Raw genomic sequence first — 9,597 nt, forward strand, 5'->3', positions numbered from 1 at the left:
AAGAACAAGAAATAAACAAGATCCGCAAGTGGTATGGAAGACAATGGGAGGTGACACAATCCTTGGCAAGAGAAAAGGCAAGTAAAACAAAAGCCAATGTAAAGATGATCAATAAATTCTACCACACATAAGTGACCACCAATTGTCAAAAGACAAGAAGTAGATGGAAAGAATTCCCGGTGGTAGATAGCAAGGATATCCAACATCATCTTCACACCACACACAAGCAAATTGCAACTTGTAGAGCTAACATGCCACCTAGGAACAAGATAATTTACAATATCAATTCTAGGTGACAATATCTCGGATGACACATTTTCTAGGCTTGTAATATGCACAAAGCATATTACTCCCCCATAATGTGATACCAATAAGAACTTAACAAGAGGCAATAAGAGGATCCAACACGAGATAATCAATGGAATTTTTAGAATTTGAATTTCTCATGAGAGATATACTACCTAGCGACTAGATAATCTTGTAATATCAATACTAGATGGTATTCCTCATGTACAAACATTTATAGGATTGTGAGGTGCACAAAGCACATCACTCCCCCAAAATGGAATGTTCCATTAATCTCTCACACGAGCCAACTAGGATACAAACAAGAAGCAAAAAGACTCAACGCAAGACGCACACGTACATGATGTGCAAACCAACACACGCATCCTAGATTGCTCAAGATAAGCAAGTTGGAAGCACGACATATACAAACACATGCAAGGAACAAAACCAAAACATGCATGGGGGCAAGCAACTTTCAATGTAAACAATTAAAGTACAAGTTACCGCAAGGAGGCACATTGGATATAAGATAGAAACTTGATAATCCAATTGACTTGGCTTGAGACAAAAGGAATGATGAAGTCCCCTTAATTCTTCATAATGTAGCCAAGTCTCCAGTGCCCTCCAACAACACCTATTGATCAAGTTTGAGCTAGTTGGTCCCCAACCAAGTTGGGTCCTAAGAGGTTAGTCACAATAGGCTTGGCTACCCAAATGGTTCTTTGCTTCAAACCACTTTGAGTACCAACAAACTTGGCAAACACATTGCCAACCTTATCCTTCCCAAGAGAATAGACATCATCAATAACAATTGGGTTGGATAAGTTACCACTAGTGCATGAAGAAGCAAGGTGACCTTTCTCACGACATAGATAGCAACGTCTACTCTTCACTTTCTTCTCACTTGATTTCTCAACTTGAGAAGCATTAGCTTGAGTCTTCTTGGGAAGAGGCCTTTCTTCAACTTGAGGTTGAGCATGAGAATGCATTTGTAGCCGCTTCCCTTGTTGCTTGTCACTAATGGACTTCCTCTTCAATGGGCAAGATCTAACATGATGCCCTTCAATTTTGCACTTGAAGCAAATAATTTTGGCCGAATTCTTGACTTGTTTTTGGCCCTTCTTCTTGTTGATCTTGGACTTCTTCTTCTTGTTGGAGTTGAATCCAAGTCCACCTTTGTAATTGGGGGGTTTTTGCACACTCAAGATATTGTTGAGTGTGAATTTTCCTTCATGACTCTTTTCCAAGTCTTTCTTCAAAGAAGTGACTTGGGCCTTGAGCTCTTTGATTTCCTCTACATGGTTAGTCTCAACACAAGTACTAGAGGAAGTATAAGCTTCATCGTTAGAGCAACAAGGCAAGGAAAGCAATTCATCACAAGATATACCAACATTGTGAGTAGATGAATTAAAAGGACTAGCACATGGCAATATACTATTTTGACTAGAAGTAGTGCTAGTATCCACATGAGGCTCACTAGATTTTACCTTAACAATCATGGCCTCATGAGCTATCTTTAGCACACTATGGGATACTAGAAGATCATCACGAGAGCTTGAGAGCTTTTCATGACTTTCTTCCAATTTCCCATAATTACTAGATATCACCTCAAGTTGAGCCCGTAGCTCAACATTCTCCTTCAAAATGGATGCTTCATAAGTAATAGAGTTAGTAGCACAAGCATCATCATTTACAACAATAGTAGGGGATAACTTGGCAAGCTCTTTTAAATAAGAAGCTTCAAGTTGGTCATGAGACTCGGTGAGTTTGATGAGCTCACCCTTGATGACCCTTGAGCCATTTTCGAGGTGCTCAAAATCCTCAAGGAATCTAGCATGAGAATCTTCAAGCTTAGCATTTTTAGTTTTGAAATCATTGGCCATCTCAAGAGCTCTATCATGAGATTCCCTCACTCTAGATAATTCTAGATCAAAAGTCTCCTCAAGAAATTCGGAGGTGGTTTGTTCATGTTCAAGAGCTTGAGATAGCTCCGCGATCTCATTTGCGTAATCACGCGCATGAGCTTCCATTTTCTCAATGGTGGCCTCATGCTCCTCTAGATGAGATTCCAACTCCTCAATGTATTTCTTGCCATCAATGGCAATGGACATTTTTTCCATGAAGTTGGAACGAGCAATTTAATTTTTATGAAGAGCTTTATAAATCATTTCCCCCTTAGTATTTAAGGAGGCAACATTATCATTCTCTTCATCATTATCCTCATCATCATTAGCATCAACATCATCATCAAGAGACATATTGGGGTACAAAGTAGGAGATACCTTTGATGCCTTAGCCATAAGGCAAAAAGCAATAGATGATGATGTAGGATCCCTTGAGGCACCATTAAACACCACATCTTGTTCCATGGAGTGTTCGGTTTCCTCTACATTGTTAGCACAACAATTCGAGGAAATAGATGCATTTTTATCATGGCAACAAGACATAGCAAGCATATCATCATGAGATTTAGTCAAGCAATTTCTACATGATATGCAAGGACTATCAACACAAGCATGTGAAACATTTGGAGTGCTAGAAGTGTTAAAGTCCAAAGAAGGAGCATTGCAATAAGATAGTGATGAAGGATCATCCACAATAAGCATACTACCATCATTGCAATGACCAACACTACTCACCATATCATTACCTTGTGGCAAACCACATGTAGGTGAAGTAGAAGAAGTTGAGAAGACTATACGACCGGAGGTGGAGGAAGAACAATCATCCCCACAAATCTTGGACACACCATATTTATCTTGAAGCTTCGTCCACAACTCATGAGCATCCCGGAACGGCATGAGTTCAAATATAACTACATTGCTCAAAGCATCGAAAAGCACATCAGAAGCTTGAGCATTGAGATAAGAGTTTTTCTCATCCTCTAAAGATAAGCTTTAGGGATCCTTCGGAGGAGAAAAACCCATATCTACAATTCGCTCTAAATTTGGGTCCATGACCTTAAAGAGATTAAGCATGCGAATTACCCAAACATCAAAATTTGTGCCATCGAAACTAAGAGTGTCAGAGAATCCTAATCCCCTAGTCGACATCTTTACTCTCTAGGCGGTTAAGCCCAACAAAGAGAGATCAGGCTATGATACCAATTGAAAGATCGAGGATGTCGCCTAGAGGGGGGGGGTGTGAATAGGCACTTTAAAAAAATTACGGTTAAGGCTTGAACAAATGCGGAATAAACCTAGCGGTTAATTTGTCAAGCACAAAACCTAAAACAACTAGGCTCACCTATGTGCACCAACAACTTATGCTAAGCAAGATAAGCAACTATGTGATAGCAAGATATATGACAAAGAACAATATGGCTATCACAAAGTAAAGTGCATAAGTAAAGGGCTCGGGAAAGAGATAACCGAGGCACGCGGAGACGATGATGTATCCCGAAGTTCACATCCTTGCGGATGCTAATCTCCGTTTGGAGCGGTGTGGAGGCACAATGCTCCCCAAGAAGCCACTAGGGCCACCGTAATCTCCTCACGCCCTCGCACAATGCAAGATGCCGTGATTCCACTAAGGGACCGTTGAGGGCGGTCACCGAACCCGTACAAATGGCGACCCTTGGAGGCGGTCACCGAACCCGTACACTTTGGCAACCCTTGGGGGCGGTCACCGGTACCCGTCAAAGTGCTCGGAGCGATCTCCACAACCTAATTGGAGACCCTAACGCTTGCCCGGAGCTTTACACCACAATGATTGAGCTCCAAACACCACCAACCGTCTAGGGCGCCCAAGCACCCAAGAGGAACAAGATCAAGGGCACCAAGCACCCAAGATTAATAAGCTTCTCAACTTGTAACTTCCACATATCACGTGGAGAACTCAAACCAATGCACCAAATGCAATGGCAAGGGCACACGGAGTGCCCAAGTCCTTCTCTCCCAAATCCCACCAAAGCAACTAATGCTAGGGAGGAAAATGAGAGGAAGAACGAAAGAAGAACACGAAGAACTCCAAGATCTAGATCCAAGGGGTTCTCCTCACTTAGAGGAGAAAGTGATTGGTGGAAACGTGGATCTAGCTCTCCTCTCTCTTTTCCCTCAAGAACTAGCAAGAATCATAGGAGGGATTGAGAGTTAGCAAGCTCGAAGAAGGTCAACAATGGGGGAAGAACACGATCTCAAAGGATAAGGTTCAATGGGGAAGAAGACCCCCTTTTATAGGCGGGGGAAAATCCAACTGTTATGCTCACAGCCCGCACAGAGCGGTAGTACCACTCGTCCTCATGGTACTACCGCTAGGGATCACGGTACTACTGCTTGCGAGCGGTACAAAAAATACTTCTGTACCTACCTCCGCAGGACTTGGGACGAGTTTTTTGGTCCGGAGCGGTACTACCGCTGTAGGAGCCGCGGTAGTACCGCTCTGGAGCGGTAGTAAAAAATTACATCCGCTCCAATTCGCGGTAGTACCGCTGCAGCCTTTTCAGAACACCAAAACGGCCACAACTTTTGCAAACGGACTCCGAATTCGATGAAACCAAGTATGTTGGAAAGCTAGCGACAAGGGCTAAAACAATCTTGAAAGAAATATCAATAAGAGGCAAATTAGAAAAGGCCCATAAGAAAATGGCGAGAACCCTTCCTCGAATAAGACTGGTAAAACCTCCAACACCGAAAACATCATAGAAGACGCATGCGAACTCCGTTTTCGATGAACTGAAGCTTGTCATCAAGATGACCATAAGCTCTAAAACTCACAAAGAGAACCAAACAAGAACCAAGAAACAAGATGCAAGGATGCAATGGTTTGAGCTCTCTACTAACGATACGATTAAGCTACCAACTTGAGAGCCCCCCTTCATAGTACGGCAAACGATCCTATAACCCGGTCTCCTAAGTACCACCATGAGACCGGTAAAATAGAAAACCTATCAAGGGAAAACCTTTGCCTTGCACATGGTCCACTTGAGCTAGATGATGACCATCTTAACTCCCTCAAGTAGGACCACCTTTCTTGATTGCGTTGGCTCGATGAAGACTAGATGATTGCTCCCCCATAGTCCATTATGGGTGAGGCACTCTTCGGCTCATCTTCACAAGTCCATTGACACCACAATGGATGGCAAGATTCAAGCACTTGATCTCTTCGTGATTGCTCCACTTGAACTTGCACACGACAATCTTGATGACGATCACCACTTGATGTCATCCTTTCCATGGGTTGTATATCTTCCTCTTGATGCAAGCCCATGGATACGTACCTAATCCCACACAGAACTCTCACATAGACCATGGGTTAGTACACAAAGTGCAATGGACAATGCTTACCATACCATGTGATCACTTGATCCCTCTCGGTACATCTTCTACGCTTTATGAGTTGATCAACTTGATTCACTCTTGACTTAGTCTTGATCAACCTTGAATCTTTGCAACTCTCTTCATTTGGATGATGTCTTGAAGGTAAACATGAATGATCACACAACCTTCTTCTTCAAGACATGCTTGCAATAAGCTCAACACTCGCATGACCAATCTTTGGATAATTCCTTAATAGCACCTTGGTCAACTCATAAACTCCTTGAAACCAACACATGGACTTCAAGAAAAGCCTATGGACGAATCCTTCAAATATAACTCAAGACAACCATTTGTCCATAGAGATTGTCATCAATTACCAAAACCAAACATGGGGGCACCGCATGTTCTTTCACGGGTGTACCCAGAAAACTGGCTGAGCACCGTTTGCGTGTCGACCCCAAGGTAAAACCCGTCAAGGAGCATCTTCGGCGGTCCGCCGTACAGAAGAGAAAAGCAATTGGCGAGGAAGTGGCTCGGCTGCTAGCAGCAGAGTTCATCCGTGAGATCTACCACTCCGAGTGGCTTGCCAATGTAGTCATGGTCCCTAAGAAGGACGATTCACTTTGTATGTGCATTGATTTCAAGCATATCAATTGGGCCTTCCCGAAAGATCATTTCCCTCTCCCTCGTATCGATAAGATTGTTGACTCGACGGCGGGGTGTGAGCGCTTGTCTTTTTAGATGCATATTCCGGATATCATCAGATCCGACTGTATGGTCCCGATGAAATAAAAACAGCCTTCATCACCCCATTCGGGTGCTTTTGCTATGTCACCATGCCATTTGGTCTTAAAAATGCCGGAGCCACATTCATGAGAATGATTCAGAAGTGCCTGCTCACTCAAATCAGTCGGAATGTGGAAGCATACATGGATGACATTGTGGTCAAGTCTCGCAAAGGTTCCGACCTACTGATTGACCTCGCAGAAACCTTTGCCAACCTAAGAAGGTACAATATCAAGCTTAATCCGTCAAAGTGCACATTCAGAGTTCCAGGTGGAAAGTTACTCGGTTTTCTCGTTTCTGAATGAGGGATTGACGCCAATCCAGAAAAAATTGATACCATCCTCCGAATGAAATGCCCTGTGCGTGTGCATGATGTTCAGAAGCTGACTGGTTGTTTGGCCGCCTTGAGTCGATTCATTTCTCGTCTCGGTGAAAAGGCCTTACCTCTTTACTGATTGATGAAGAAATCTGATAAGTTCGAGTGGACTGAGGAAGCTGATGCAGCGTTTGCAGAGCTCAAAACCCTACTTTCCACCCAGTCGGTGCTCGCTGCGCCAATCAGCAAAGAGCCTTTACTGCTTTATATTGCAACCACTGGACAAGTTGTCAGTACAGTACTCACGGTCGAGCGAGAAGAAGAAGGAAAGGCTTACAAGGTTCAGCGCCCATTATATTATCTCTCTGAAGTTTTGACTCCATCCAAGCAACGATATCCACACTATCAGAAGCTTGTCTATGGAATCTACATGACCATGTAGAAGGTTGCACATTATTTCTCTGATCACTCCATTACAGTCATCAGTGCCGCATCATTATCTGAAATTCTGAACAATAGAGATGCAACTGGTCGAGTGGCAAAATGGGCGATTGAACTCCTTCCATTGGATATCAAGTTTGAGGCAAAGAAAGCTATCAAGTCCCAAGCAATCGCAGATTTCCTTGTCGAGTGGATTGAGCAGCAATTGCCGACTCAAGTTCACTCGGAGCATTGGACTATGTTCTTCGATGGCTCCAAGATGCTGAATGGTTCAGGTGCTGGGGTAGTATTGGTATCTCCCCGTGGAGACAAGCTTAGCTTTGTTCTCCAGATTCATTTTGATTCCTCCAATAACGAAGCTGAATATGAAGCACTTTTATACGGGTTGCGTATCGCCATTTCACTCGGCGTCCGTCGCCTTATGGTCTACGGCGACTCAGATTTGGTGGTTAATCAAGTGATGAAAGAGTGGGATGTCAGGAGCCCGGCCATGACTTGTTATCGCAATGCAGTAAGAAAGCTGGAAAAGAAGTTTGAAGGGTTGGAGCTTCACCATATACCCCGACTGAAAAATCAAGCCGCAGATGAGTTGGCAAAGATAGGTTCAAAGAGAGAGGCCATTCCCCGAAATGTGTTTTTGGAACATATTCATTCACCTTCAGTTCAAGAAGATCCTTTCACCGAAGAATCACCACAGCCCAAGAGCGCCATAGATCCGACTGAAGTTGAAATCCCAGCCGTGGTCGACTTAGTCATGGAGGTTTTGGTCATCACTCCCTTCTGGATAGTGTCGTATGTTGCATACATTCTTAGGAAAGAACTTCCAGAGGATGAAGAAGAGGCTCGACAGATCGTCCGATGATCTAAAGCCTTTACCGTGATAAAAGGTCAGTTGTTCAGAGAAAGTGTAACTGGAGTCTGCCAGAAGTGCATCACGCCAGAAGAAGGCCGAATGATCCTCAATGATATTCACTCGGGGACCTGTGGTCACCATGCATCCTCTTGGACCATCGTGGCCAAGCATACCGAGCCGGATTTTACTGGCCACGTGCCAATGAGATGGCAAAAGAAATAGTGGACAAGTGTGAAGGCTGTCAGTTTTACTCCAACATGTCCCATAAACCTGCGTCAGCTCTGAAGACTATTCCACTCGTCTGGCCTTTCGCTGTCTGTGGATTGGGCATGGTAGGAGTGGGTTTACCCATGTGCTGGTGGCAGTCGACAAGTTTACCAAATGGATCGAAGCCAAGCCCATTAAAAACCTTGACGCAAGTACAACTGTAAGTTTCATCAGAGAATTGATATTCAGATATGGTGTTCCGCACAACATCATCACGGATAACGGATCGAACTTCGACTCTGACGAATTCAAAGCCTTTTGTGCCTCCCATGGCACAAGGGTCGATTACGCTTCGGTCGCCCATCCTCACTCGAATGGGCAGGCTGAGAGAGCAAATGGATTGATTCTCAAAGGACTGAAACCCCGGTTGATGCGTGACCTCAAGCATGCAGCAGGGGCCTGGGTCAATGAACTTCCACCAGTACTTTGGGGATTGAGGACAACTCCTAATCGGTCGACTGGATGAACTCCATTCTTCTTAGCCTACGGAGCTGAAACCATACTCCCGAGTGATCTGCTCCACAATGCGTCTCGAGTCGAGCTCTTCTCAGAAGAGGAAGCAGAACAGGCTCGGCAAGATGCAGTCAATCTCCTGGAAGAAGAAAGAGAGATGGCCTTGATCCGGTCGAACATTTATCAACAAGACCTGCATCGATTCCATGCCAGAAACATAAGGGGTCAAGCATTTCAAGAAGGAGACTTGGTTCTTCGAGTGGACCAGCAAAAACCACACAAGCTCGCTCCTGCTTGGGAAGGCCCTTTCGTCGTCACCAAAGTGCTCCACAACAAAACATATCGTCTTTTCAACGTCGAGCACAATAAAGACGAGCCACACACTTGGAATGCAGAACTGCTCCGCCCCTTTTACTCTTAAAGTATTTAGACTGATGAGATGTAATAAGAAGTACCTTTTTATCAAAAGACATGATTTTACAGTCTTCCGAATGATTGTTGTTCATTTTTACATGTTCTAAAATCCCCCAGTGGGTGCCTTAGCTGCGAATTCGTTTAGCCTAAGTTGAAGAGAAAATCCTACCGAGTGGTGAGCCAGCCTCTCACTCGGAGGCTTAGCTGCGAATCCGTTTCGCCTAAGTGTTTAAAAATCCTACCGAGTGGTGAGCCAGCCTCCCACTCGGAGGCTTAGCTATAGTCCAGTACTCGCCTAAGTGTTAAAAAAATCCTACCGAGTGGTGAGCCAGCCTCTCACTCGGAGGCTTAGTTGCAGTCCAGTACTCGCCTAAGTGTTAGAAAATCCTACCGAGTGGTGAGCCAGCCTTTCACTCAGGGGCTTAGCTGCAGTCCAGTACTCGCCTAAGTTTAAAAGGTCCTACCAAACGGTACGGGTCAACCACGACCCCCCCGGGGGCTGCACCGTCAAGAAGAAGGAT

This window comes from Triticum dicoccoides, chromosome 7B (assembly GCF_002162155.2).
Source record: "Triticum dicoccoides isolate Atlit2015 ecotype Zavitan chromosome 7B, WEW_v2.0, whole genome shotgun sequence".
NCBI classification, from domain to species: domain Eukaryota; kingdom Viridiplantae; phylum Streptophyta; class Magnoliopsida; order Poales; family Poaceae; genus Triticum; species Triticum dicoccoides.